Source organism: Abramis brama, assembly GCF_963993115.1.
Source record: "Abramis brama genome assembly, chromosome: 24".
NCBI lineage: Eukaryota > Metazoa > Chordata > Actinopteri > Cypriniformes > Leuciscidae > Abramis > Abramis brama.
Window position 1 is genome coordinate 7,476,301 of NC_139986.1, and position 13,764 is coordinate 7,490,064.

The 13,764-nt window shown below is 35.5% G+C and overlaps 1 protein-coding gene across 1 annotated transcript in view; it reads right to left on the reverse strand.

Annotated features, from left to right (window-relative positions):
• The window catches only part of dpp6a (dipeptidyl-peptidase 6a), a 185,623-nt gene that overhangs the window by 86,747 nt on the left and 85,112 nt on the right, over nt 1–13,764 (reverse strand).

The window sequence follows — 13,764 nt, forward strand, 5'->3', positions numbered from 1 at the left end:
CAATAACCATTATTTTTTTCTGTTATTTTAAGGTGTTCTTGTTACAGTGTAGTTATACATTTAAGTACTGGGTAATAATAATTAACTACAGGTAATTACTATATGGTTAGGGTTAGGATTAGGGTGTGGTTTAGGGTTGGTTGCATGTAATTACAGTATGCATAATTTATAGTTATTACTGCAGTGATTACATGTAAAATAAAGTGTTACCAAATTTCCTTTGTTAAATATTATATATAATATATATATATAATATATATTGCACCAGGTAGTTCTAGGAACTAGCCACCAGGGTGGTTCCCAGAGAACTAATGGTTCCCTTAGGAACATTTTCCTGGTTGCATTCTCATCACCAGTAGGAACTCTGTTTCTCAGTAGGAACAAACCAGTGGTAAAATCACAGCTTAAAAAAAAATAAATAAAAAAAGAGGCCAAGAAAGGCTGACAGTGTCCGTCGGCCACCACCGAAAACCAATTTTGACCCCTTAGCAAACATTGATTGTGCCTTCTTTAGAAAGTTAACTAGTCACAAGTTTGTGGTAAAATGCAGTTGGGATGTTGAGGTCAAAACACTATATAAGCTGTGAATCAAATAAAACTTATTATAAAATGTTCTTACACTGAATGTTTGGATTTTGTGAAGGTGTGAATCATTTTTTATTAATATTTAATATAATAAAGTTCTGTGTAACAAATTATTAACGAAGGAATTATTTTGAATCAGGTGTATGAAATCTAAAAAGTAGAGGTGGTCTAAATATAAAAGAAAATGACATACTATATTTTCTGTGGTAGTTTGTCCAATCATTGCTTCGGTCTGAATGCAATGATACAATGTCCTTCCTGTCCAGTGTCCTTGTTACACATTACATGCATTTACTATAGTAATAATGCATAATTACATGCAACTAACCCTAAACCAAACGCTAATCCTACCCTAACTCTATAGTATGTACATGTAGTTAAGTGATATTACTTAGTACTTAAAAGTAAAATTACATTGTAAAAACAACGCCCATAAAATAAAGTGTATGCAAATATTATATAAAAAATATGTTACTCCTAATTTAGTATTTTTAGCATTATACATTATATCATGTCAGTTGATGCATTACTCGTAGGTACCTGTTCCATTGATTTCCAATTGATTTCAAAGTCTAATCCTCACTGGAAAACAAGCTTTAAACAAATCATTTTGGGTCCGGTCCAGATGTCACGCTTCACTGGTCTGGTTCATCATTATAAAAGCATCATGAGCACAATTTGCATATAGGGAAAATGATGGACAGCAGGCTTTTAATTACTGCCGTTGGATGCAGACACATTAAATCTGTTGTGACATTTAATTTAGGATTTAGTTAATCTCGCTTTTGCCTCCTGAAATTTCTTCAATTTAAAAATAATTTTCTATTATTTATTAATTAATTAATTCATGTATTAATTAATTACTGATGCCTGAGGTTCAAACAGGTGTACACGTTTTCTGTGGAATAACATGCACTGATGAATCGAAGAAAATAAGAGAGAAAATATTTAAGAAAATACAAGTGTCGATTTCAATTTCATGTTGACCTTATGCCAGCATTCAGCATTATTTATTAAATGATCAAGTGAAATAACCACTGATGATTGATTTGACTGAAATGAACCAAATCTCACTGCAACATCTGACCTTACTAAGGCATTACCCCACGTATAACTGAATCAGTGTAAATCACATCTTCAGCCTCTTGAAATGCACCAATGTCACTTCACATATCCTGATCTGAGCCGCGTATCCTTAGGGAAGGCCTGCCACATTCACCTTCCTTCTCCAAAGCAGACAGGCTGTAATATAACAGAACCACCAATGCCTCCTGCCTGCCTTGAATGGCTGTTTTCTCTGTGATTTATAGTTATCAGCAATGCTGATCAAGGTCGACCGTGCAGCCCATTTTTCACCACCTGCTGTCGGAACCCAGAGAGCGAGCCAGCTAACCACGGGGAAGCGTGCCCCGAGCAGCCACATTAAAGAACATGATGCTTTATTATGCAGCCATGGCTGTCCATCATAAAGTTGAAAACACACATACAGTGCACACAATGGTCAGATATACAAGATCATCCACATAGACACTTGCAAAGCCTACAAGTCAGTGTTTGAGTAAATGGGGTCATTATATCAAACTAAAGTTTATTTAGTACATACATTCAAAATTGAAAATGCAAGTGTTAACACACACTGTTAGGGTAATTGTGCAAAGTTACCTGTCATTTTGTCATTTAATTTTAGTTTATTTACAACTAGTTCCGTCATGAAACTCTATGGTGCAGGCTGATTGGTCCTTTACATGCAATCTGCTAGCAATCACATCATTTACTACATGGCACAAGCTGATTGGCTGATTCTGCAGCGAATGAAATTGCTTGCTCAACATCTGAATAGTCTGGTTTACTGTTCACTGTAATCTGGTACTGCAGTGCATTATCAGAATCAGGGATGAGGCCAGACATGTTCAAGCAGGTGGGCCTTTATAAAACAGGTTGGGCAAAGCATAGAGTATGAAAACTGCACGCCAAATTGCCAAGAAAAAATATATAATTACGGGAGTGAATCCGCTACATTGTTCTGCAAGTCGCTCTTGAAATTGCTATGATTGACAGTGTTAAGTGTAGCTACGGACGAGACAAACATTTGTCAAAATAGACCAGTGCATTAAGTGCTTTAGTGTAACTGCAGACTAATAAACCTGCAGCAACATAGACAAGAATAAGAAAACAAGACTGGGCACTTTTAGAAGCTTTAAATAAAATTTTTTAATGCATGCTTTTTCACGTGTCCTTTTATATTTTATTTTTTATTATTATTAAAATCAAAACATTTAAAAGTATTTAATGCATTATTTACTTATTAGAATGGATCATTTGTTATTATAGCTATTAAATCAATAAATCAAAAAACAAAACATGAAAAGAACTACATTAGGAAGTGGCGATGGCAAACAAGCTCACGAATGCTCCTATGTACTGGTTAAAGTGGTAATTTAATTTAGTCATTTTCCATATCTCCATGAATGAAAATGAGAAAAGTAGATCTCTGTCAGATTTGCTTCTGTGTCTTGTGCTCTGTGGGACTTTTATGTTGTAGTTTCTCTGTGTCTAGGTTGTAGTTTTGTAGTCTTTTCCATTTTCATTGGTCTGCTCCAGGTGTGTCATTTTCCCTTGTTAAGCTCGTTTACCCCTGTTTAAATAGCCCTTGTTATCTCTGGTTCTCTGTCGGACGTTGTTTGATGTCATGCAGGTGTCTCCAGTTCCCCGTGTTTTCTTTGTTTTTCTCAGTGTTATTTTGTTCCTGACTTATATTATGATTGTTTTTCATTAAAATCTCCCTGCATTTGGATCCCTCATCTCTGCCTGCCGTCTTTGATTCCCCCGTCCCGTGACAATCTTCTTTGTGGCTGCATGTGTTCAAAACATTATTTAAAAAAAACAAAAAAAAAAACATCCAAACATCCCAAGTGTGGACCATAGACAAATGGCCCCTATTGCGCAGACCTACTCGATTGAGTATAAAAGAGTTCAGCATTTTAGCATGAAAACGCAGCTCAGATATCTTAAAGGGATAGTTCACTTTGAAATTAAATTTTGGTATGTTTTAGCTTACCTCAAGGGCATCCAAGATGTACAGTAGGTGTCTTTTTTTCCGCAGTAGTTTAAATTTTTATATTTTTAGGTCAAACCGTTCTTGTCTGTCAGTCATATAATGCAGGTCTATGGTCACTATCTCAAAGAGCATGCACAGAAAAGTCCAAATTAAACAATTCCCCATCGTAAGTACACATTGATGGCCTAAGACACGAAACGAGCGGTTTGTTTGAGAAAACGAACAGTATTTATATCGTTTTTACCTCTTGTACACAACCACATCCAAGCGATCTGATGGCGCGGGCACTTCGGTCTGCGCAAGCGCCAGAAAGCGCCGGAAATGATCTCTCCCGCGTGTACGTCACTCATTGTTTACACAGAGATTTCGGAAGTGTTACCTTTCACTGTGAAGATCTAAACATATTTAGACGTACAGGAAATCGCAATGGAAGACAATTTCGATATATCAACATACATATATCTCTCATGTAAAACCATTCTTACCAAATATATGGTGCCCATATAAAAAAAGTAGTAGTTATAGAAATGCAAGTAACCCCCCCAAAATTTTTTACTAACTTGCATAAAAAATACATTTTATTGCTAATTTCATGTAATGCCAGCTTTACAAATAGAAAGGACACATACAAAGACGTTGTTCACATACCTCCGATGGATGCGAAAACACCATAGGCACAGCTGATGATGTCAGTACTATGCGATCCACTCCTTGGTTTATAAAATCATCAGGGGAAAAATGATCGCTGCAGACCCTCCTCAACTTTAGTAAGTTTATGGGTGTGTTGATATCCAGCCGAAGAGCGATCAACCATAACTTCAAGAGAGAAGGCTTATAAATTGGAAATTCGTGAAAACTCACCACTCCCGGATGAGTTCGCACGAGCATACGTAATTGTTTTCTTTTACGTCGGTTTAAACATCCCGGATAAGCGCAAATTAGTACCATTTCTATTAGCCGTCTTACCTACAATCTCTGTTCTGTGTAAACAATGAGTGACGTAACGTACACGCGTGAGAGATCACTTCTGCTTGTGCAGACAGAAGGGCCGCGCCATCAGATCGCTTGGATGTGGTTGTGTACAAGAGGTAAAAACGATATAAATACTGTTCGTTTTCTCACACAAACCGCTCGTTTCGTGTCTTAGGCCATCAATGTGTACTTACAATGGGGAATTGTTTAATTTGGACTTCTCTGTGCATGCTCTTTGAGATAGTGACCATAGACCTGCATTATATGACTGACAGACAAGAACGGTTTGACCTAAAAATATCAAAATTGAAACTACTGCGGAAAAAAAGACACCTACATCTTGGATGCCCTTGAGGTAAGCTAAAACATACCAAAATTTAATTTCAAAGTGAACTATCCCTTTAAAAGAAGGAGGCATAGTAATGATGTGAGCAATAATACATCTCTGATCTGTTTTACTCTTTTGGAGTAATAATAATAATACATTTATTTTATATAGCGCCTTTATTAGTTACTTTCTCAAGGCGCGAGTACAGTGAGTCGATTCATTCATCTACCATAATTATTATTTTTGGAACCGATAAGGGGCTGAAAAGACAGCCTAACTAATGCTTACCTGTGGTAGTTTTGTAATCTGGCTTGAAATTATATAAAATTGATCTACTTGACAAAGAGAATCTTTGCAAACAGTTTATCAGTATACATAAAGTTTGTGTATTGTTCTTTTAACACATTTTTATATTACACATAAATAATTGACACATTTAAAACATTCACACATTTGTCTATGAAACTTCTGGATTTATATATTTTTTCTCACTTAAGGGGATAGTTTGCCCAAAAATGAAAATTCTATCATTAATTACTCACCTTCATGTTCCAAACCCGCAAGACTTTCGTTCATCTTTGGATCACAAATTAAGATATTTTTGATGAAATCTGAGACCTTTATGTCCCTTCATAGACAGCAACACAACTACCACTTTGACACTTCAAAAATTTCATAAATGAGACCAAATGAAACGAGCAGTTTAGTCCAAATTTTCTGAAGAGACTCAACTGCTTTATATGATGAACAGATTGAATTTTAGGCAATGTTTTTATGTAATGGTTAAAAAAAATAAAAAATAAAAAATCATCACTTGGTATGATTTATAAGATGTTTTTCTGATAGGGCCCAACCAAATGGCCCCAAAATTGTAACATTTTACCATCTTTGTGGGGACATTTCGTCCCCTCAATGTAGGTTATCAAACACACACACACTTTCTCTTTAGTCTTCAAGTTACTCAGCCGTGACACATAAACCTCATGGATCAGGGCTTCTTTCTCAACCTCTGTGCACCGACCTGATACAATTAACATCCCCCATAATTCTCATGCAGCCAATACAATGTGAAACTCCATGTTTTACAAGTCAGTCACTCTGCTGTACAAATATTAGGAAGGTGCCTGCTGAATTGCTTTTATAGCAGTCTAGCTTGTCCTTTAAAGCAGGGTAATTGTTGCATTGAAATGTAACAATAAAGACACACGTTTATTGATGTATGCATCAACTGCATGGCTGAAACAGAAGGTGTGAAGGCTAATCTAATTAAGAGCTGATTGAGACCAGGGGTCACCTCCCTCACACACAAAGAGGACGAGATTTATTATGAAAATACATGCTGACAGTTGCATCACACACTTCATATGAATATTAACCTACATCTATCACTAGGGTTGGGAATCGTAAGACATTTTCCGGTCCCGCCAAACAATTCCGGTTTCTGTTCCGGTTCCCATTCAATAAAAATGATTTAAAACAACCAATAAAAACTAGTAGTAAGGGAAAAATGCACAATCCTTTTTGTGTTTATTTCTTATACTTGTCAAATGAGTTTGACAGACTGGTAATGTCAACAAATTCAACATATTATTTAGCAATTTATGCAAATTTTATGGGTGTTGTTTTTAATTTTTCTGATGGAAAATAAACATTTCTGCATTCTCTAGGAGAATTTGATGATTCAGTGATTCAGGAAAAGACAAAAACACGGTTTGAAAAAAGCCATTTATTATGTACACGCTCATTATATAATGAAGTGACTTTCAAAAGGTGCTTTACTCTATTTTGGTTGCTACCGTGGACATCACTGTTTATACTCAAACTATAAACTTTTATCTTAGAACTTCTGTGATCATTTGAATATTTATAACACAGAAATATCGATACTGTGTGGTTGAAAAGACTTCCATATTGACAACTGCTCTCTTTGGGTCAACGACAGCGCAAACAGATTTGAATGTTACGGTGTGAAGTTTTGTCATTTAGGAATAAGATCGCATGGGTGTTTGAATCGAGATCGAGATCTTTTAAAGAGTAATCGTGCAGCTCTACTGTCTTTATACCCTCTCTCTGCATTGATATCTGACGCAAAGCGTATACGAGTAGCGCGAGGGCTTCTCAGTGCATTTATTACTATTTTAATATTCATGAGAATATTCATATTCTATTAAAGGATAAGCTTCCAGCACTTCGCCCACACATCGCACCAGAACGGTTCCGGTATTTTTCAACACTAACAGTTCTGGATAAGAACCGATTCTCGGTTCCCAACCCTATCTTTCACCACATCATCTATTATCTGCTTTTTCTGTCTGTCTGTTTCTCTTACACTCTTACACTGTTTCTTTAGTTTAAGTTGTGCATTTGCATGATTTTTCGCAGATGTAGGTTGTAATTGTAACATTATGTTGTGTATACTGTATGTCTGATTAATTTGATATGTGTATAGGATGTGTTTGGGTGAGAAAATTAACCCGTTAACAAAGGCTCTTGTATTTACAGGTGTTCATTGACTGCTAACACAGCTCAAACAGGACAATCCTCAACATTATTTACTAAGATTGGACAAAACAATTATATTATTTTACACAAATAGGATGCTAACATGTTGCAAAGCTAACAATGAAGCTTAAAAGTCCATAGCACACACAACTATTAGGTAAACTGGCCCATGTTTGATTGCATATTGAATTAAACACATTTATAATCAACATTTCTTGGAAATATTGGGGATTATTTTCAACGAGCCTATTGCATTGGATTCTAGGATACCATTTTACTTGAAAAATATGTGCAATCCCTCCTTTGTCGTGAATAGTGTGCCCATGATGCATTAAAATACTGTCAAGCTCACTAGATTTTGAAAGCTTATATATGCTTCCTCTTATCTCCAGATAAAATAAATATTTTTTGGTGGGTTTAGTCATGTGGATAAATACGCTGGCATTTGAGAATTTAAAACACTCTGCAAATTATTTAACCTACACCATCATTTGAATTCTGTGCATATCCCAAAACACAGGGCAGTAGCTTGCTGCTAACTTCAACATGTGAAGTTGATCATACGGGGCAAGTCGATGACTCCCATTAAGGTTAAAAGACATTTACTCCACAAATCATACTCTTGTTTGCTCAAAAGCATTCATCGAATCTCGACACGCTCTGCATACACCAGGCTCCGCGCGGCTGCTTAGACTAAGGACACAGGGGTGGGCCATTAAAATGGAACCAGATGGTTTAGGCCACAGCAGGCATTAGCTCAGTTTAATTTCTCGTTGCGAGTGTTGAGTAATGTCGATTATGTATCTGTTTGATATAGACCCCTAGCTAGAGAGGCAGATCAATGGGCTCCACTAATTATGCAATTATATAGCTGCTTTAGTACAATCATAACGGGGGCAGGCAGACAGAATCAAAATGAGAGAGTCTATTACAGCCAAAGCGGGACAGAGGACAAAACAGAGAGATGAGGAACGCTGAATGACAGTCGCTTGGTGCAAGATGATTCATTACGGCAAAGATGATTCGAAGACAGGTCTTTACCCAAAACTTAAAATTCGGTCATCATCTACTTACTATCGTGTCATTCCAAACCCATAAGACTTTCTGTTAATCTTCGGAACACAAATATACTTTTATTATTCACTCATCATTTTGTCCAAATATTGAAAGTATATGTAATTTCCATGCTTCAAAAAGGTATAAAGACATTGCAAAAGAAATCCATATGAATTGTGCAGTCTTTTATTAGAGAAACGATAACTTTATATGATCTTAATAAAGGTCATTGAATATAATCAATGTAAGCTCATATGTGCTTGCTTAATACACAATAACCAGTGAGGTTTGTTCTTGTGCATCAAGCGTGTACTGTATGTTTGAGATTCCATTGGTTACCTTCCATTTATTTTCAATAGATGGAAAAAAAAAAAAAAAAATGATGAAAGAATATTACAAATATTTTTATTTGCATAATAAAGATTAATGAAAGTCAGTGGGTTTGGAACGACATGACGGTGAGTAAACAATGACAATTTTAATTTTTGGGTGAACTAACCGTTTCAGAGAGAACTCAAGAGTTTTTTATTTTCTGGATTGGATGTGATCCTGTTTCTTCATAATAGCCCATGTTTACTTTTAAGCCAATAAAGAAATCCAAGAGTTACATTTGTTTTTCTTTTGTCAGAGCTTTACTACTAGAGTGGTTCTGAAAGCACTTGATTTCTGTGATGGAAGCAAGTGGTCGATGGACGGAGAAGCCCGAGGGAGAGAAAGGCTTTGCCTTTGTAAATAAATTACCTGTATCATTGATTCATTTATAGATTAATTCAGTATGAGCTGCATCAGCTGTGACGTTCTGACTTTGATTGATGAGTTGTAGAAACTTCTTTGGGGAAAAAACAAAACAAAAAACTAATTCTGGACCAACTCGGTATTAAAAAAATTCAATTTCTGGCCTGTCCTTGAAAATCAAGTAGTAGCTAATGTTCCAGACAGGAACTAAGGGCCCCGTTTTCTGCGAATCAGCCCAACTAAGTGCTTCTGACACTTTAACGAAGATCAAATAATCAGCCAATGATGGCCAAAGCAGTGCTCTTTGCTTTCTTTAATCGGCTGTGTCAGGGCCAAAGTCTTTACATACATTCATGAATTCATGAGGGGGATGGAGAGTGTGCAATCATGTTAAAATGGTGACAAACCATGTTGTATTCTACGCTTCTTGAAAAATGTTCAGGCTTCTCTTCATAACGTTACTCCAAGGGCACAAATATAAAAAAAAGTATTCAAAATGGACAAATATATATTGCAATATATTTTAAAACAAATTTACATAAATATCTATTTCAATACGTTTTAGTTACTTAGTCCTCATATATTTTTGTTTATTGTTAAAACATATATCTTAGAAAAATTGCATTTACCCTAAATGTATTTTAACACTGGAAATATATGACATTTGAAGGTTTAAAAGAAACATTTTCAATTTGAAAAATGTATTTCATTAAGCCATGCTGTTTACAATATAAATTTAGCATATTTTAAATATATTATATATAGGAACACTATTATATTGATATAATATGCTTACTTTATATGGTGAGGAATGTGTTAAGCCTCTTTCACTCGATCATCTGGCTGAGATTCTTTCTCTTCTAGAATGGGGCCGCAGGTGTTTTTTGAATTTGAAGTGTTGTTTTGAAGTGTTTGTCCCCTCGAAACAGTCTGCCTTCAATGACTAAACAAGATGTCACACTGTTTGCAGCATGAACAGTTCTGTTAATTAAACTAAGATATTATTTTACGCTTTGCTTCCAAAACGCTAGTTATGTATTTGTATAACACTACCCGCAATGCTTGTAAAAACTATGTAACAAACTTTTAAAGTCCCAATATGTAAGATTTTTGGATTAAAATATTCAAAAACCACTAGAACAATGTTATATATATATATATATATATATATATATATATATATATATATATATATATATAGGCTATATATTGTTGACTTGTGTACTTACATTATCCCAAATGTTTCCAACAATGTTTAAATCCAGAGAAATCAGCTATTTTAACTAGTGTAACAGCCTGTGTTATTGTGTCGCCTGTCAATGACGTCAAATCCGTGTTACCCTCGATTTCCGGTTATGTAAAAACCATGGAAACACCAAAGACACTTTGATAAATAATGTGTTTTATTAGACAGATGAGCAACTGTTTGGATGTCCTTATCGACAGAAAATTAATCATTGTCATATAGCTCAACACGGTTATTCTTATTGTTTGAATCTTTTGTTTTCTTGATTTACCGCAAGTAACATTTTTGTACCATGCCTCAGAGACAACAGTATTTTGTCTTTGTACTTTAATCGTTAAAATAAACAAACAACTAAATGAAAGGATGGCCGACTGCAGCATTTAAGCATTATAAAAATAGCAACGTAAAATATCCAAGGCTCTCGGCCCCGTCCTGTTTCATACAACAGTAATGTTAATAAAACTTTAATATATTAGCTCATCCATGAACATGATTTCTGCCTGAGTCCTGTCGGATTGCTTTCCATCGGCTGTGGAGGTGAAGGTGAACTCCCATGATACCACGCTCATTCACGGCGTCATCAAGCTGCGCCTTTGTTAGTTTTTTTTTTTTTAACTTACATACTGTGCATTTAATAAAAATAAATGAGTGAAAACAAGAAAGAACAATTTTTTTATTTTAAAACTCATTATTGAAACAAACAGAGAGGCAGAGGTTCCTCATTACCTTTCAACTCATTTCATTCCGACAGATCTGTTTACCTGTGCTGGACTGACATGAACGATAACAAGCTAAAATGATGGTGTGAAAAATGGGCAGAGCATCAATCAATACGAGAGCAGAGACATTGTGCCATAATTTCCAGCTAAATTACTCTACCCGCTTGCTAGGCGGTGAACTGCGCTTTGTTATGTTATGAATCAAAGCCAGATGAGATGAATGACTGTGATCGCTGAGTTAATGTTCCTGGGTGAGAGTGATGAGGGTGATGCTGATGCCTCCATATAGCTCCAATGCAGGAACATGAACAAAATTGTAATGAAAGAAATGATCAACACCCTGGTTTAAATATGTCACAACATCTACATAACTGAGATACATTGCTTTTCTTGACTTAGCAGGACAGATATAACTGCTGTTTTGATCATCTTGCATAGCATGACTATGTTGCAGCCAGAGTTATGCTCGAAGAAGATGAACATTTTTATCATTTACCCTCATGTCTTTCCAAATGGCAAGATTGGGAGAGAATATCAATGAACATTTCTGTCTGTTTCTCACACAAATGTATTGTATGATTTCAGAAGACTTGAATGTAGTCAACTTTTATGGCACTTTTGTAGTCAGCCAATGACAACAAAAATAATATTTTTGGTTTAACTATCCCTTTAAAGTTGCAATGAAACAGAAGTAGAGGCAGTACATTTCCTCTGATTTGTTGTACATTCAAGTGAATTGAATTACTTTTAAAAAATAGTTAGGGGTTTATGGGATTCAGATTCAGGGTGAATCTTCCTTTCTTGTCGACTTTAAAGGAGCTATATGTAAAAATGTTCATGTATTAATTGTTGTTTTATTTCCAATGTGTGAACAGCTTGTAACAAAACCTAAAAAAAAAAAGGAGAGAGAGACCTTCCCTGACTTCCTAGGTTGTCTATAAAAGCCTGTAAATGGATTTTCATGAGAAGGACTCGGGATGTTTTTTTTGCCGGGAATATCAAAAGGATTTGACTGTTACGCTTGCTCCCGATAGCCTCTCTTCCCTTCTATGACACATGAAACAAATGCTTATACAATATATAGTCTCACATAGCCAAATCTATAAAGTCTATAGTCTCAAATATAGGCCTACTTTATAATCAAACTATCATAACAGTGTAATTTTAATTACCTCATCTGTTGACATGTCAAACATATCCACGTCGCTATTATCAGATGCTTTCTTAACTGCTGCTTTCTCACAGCTGTTATTTATGTTGTGGGTTTATTTTGTTATTGTGAAGTAGGCATACAAAAAATATTCATCAAAACATCGCTCTCAGCAGTGTGGGAATGAAAAAGAACTTCGCCGTGAGTATATTAGGGCCTTGAATCACGTTCAGTCTTTTGTACATTACATTACAAACATGAGCACGAACAATATGTACCGGGCTGCAGTTCACTTAGCGGCCACCGGTAGGGTTAATAACAAGGATCACTGAATTTTCCATTTAGCTCCTTTAATAATAAATTAATATATAAAAAAAGAGATAAACAAACAACTTCAGCAAGCTTTTGCCATTTGTGTGTGCAATATGGATTTGAATGAACGGTTTGTGGCTAAGATTACAGCTTTCTGAGGTTTGAGCATGGAGACGCTTCCATATCTGCACAGCCCAAAGCAGCTGATTAGAGGAGACAGCTCAATAAAGCTCAAACCAAATCAGACTGCTTGAGTAATCTACCCGCTGATAAACGTCTTCCTCTTTTTGCATTAAACCATCCATTTGTATGAGGAAAAGACATCATAATCCAGACACATATCCACAAAGATTTAATCACCCTCATTCTGACTTAATTCAGAATTGTAGAATTGCCCCAAAAACTATTTAAAAACCTTCAGACCCACTTAAAAATGGCTGATTGGTTATTTCATTAGATATAAAATATAAAGCAGGTCATCTGAGCTTCAATGCTGCTGAACATTTTCACATAACTTTCCTTTTCTGAGCCATTTGTGCAAAGAATTAAATAGCTGTTTAGGTGATTTTTCCCTTGTGAAAACAGAAGTGCTTATTTGCATGTAATGTGCACTTCAAACCTTAGTAGTGGAAGTAGAAGTAGTGTACTTCAAACCTTAAATGTATATATATAAAAATAAAAATAAAAAAAAACATGTACTTGCAGATATTATAATATTATTTAAATAAAAGTTGAGTTGAGTTACAGTGGAAGGGTGAACACTAACCTGACATATGACGTAGGACATATGGCCTAGGCGTAGTGTAAAGCTCAGGTGAGAACTGATGAGCATCACAGGTCAGAGGTCACCCTTCCACCGGAACTCCACTCTCTTGTGTATGTGCGTATGGCCGTTGCCAAAAGCCAGTGATTATAGTTTATAAAGTTTTAAATATGGATTAAAAAAAAAACTATATACAAAAAACATCACTTTGCTTCAGCACACATTTATTAACCCACTGGAGTCATGGATTACTTTTATGATTGATGGATGGATGTGCTTTTTTGGAGCTTCAAAAACTATAGTCTAATATAAACTAATAGTCTTTGTCATGTTTCAAG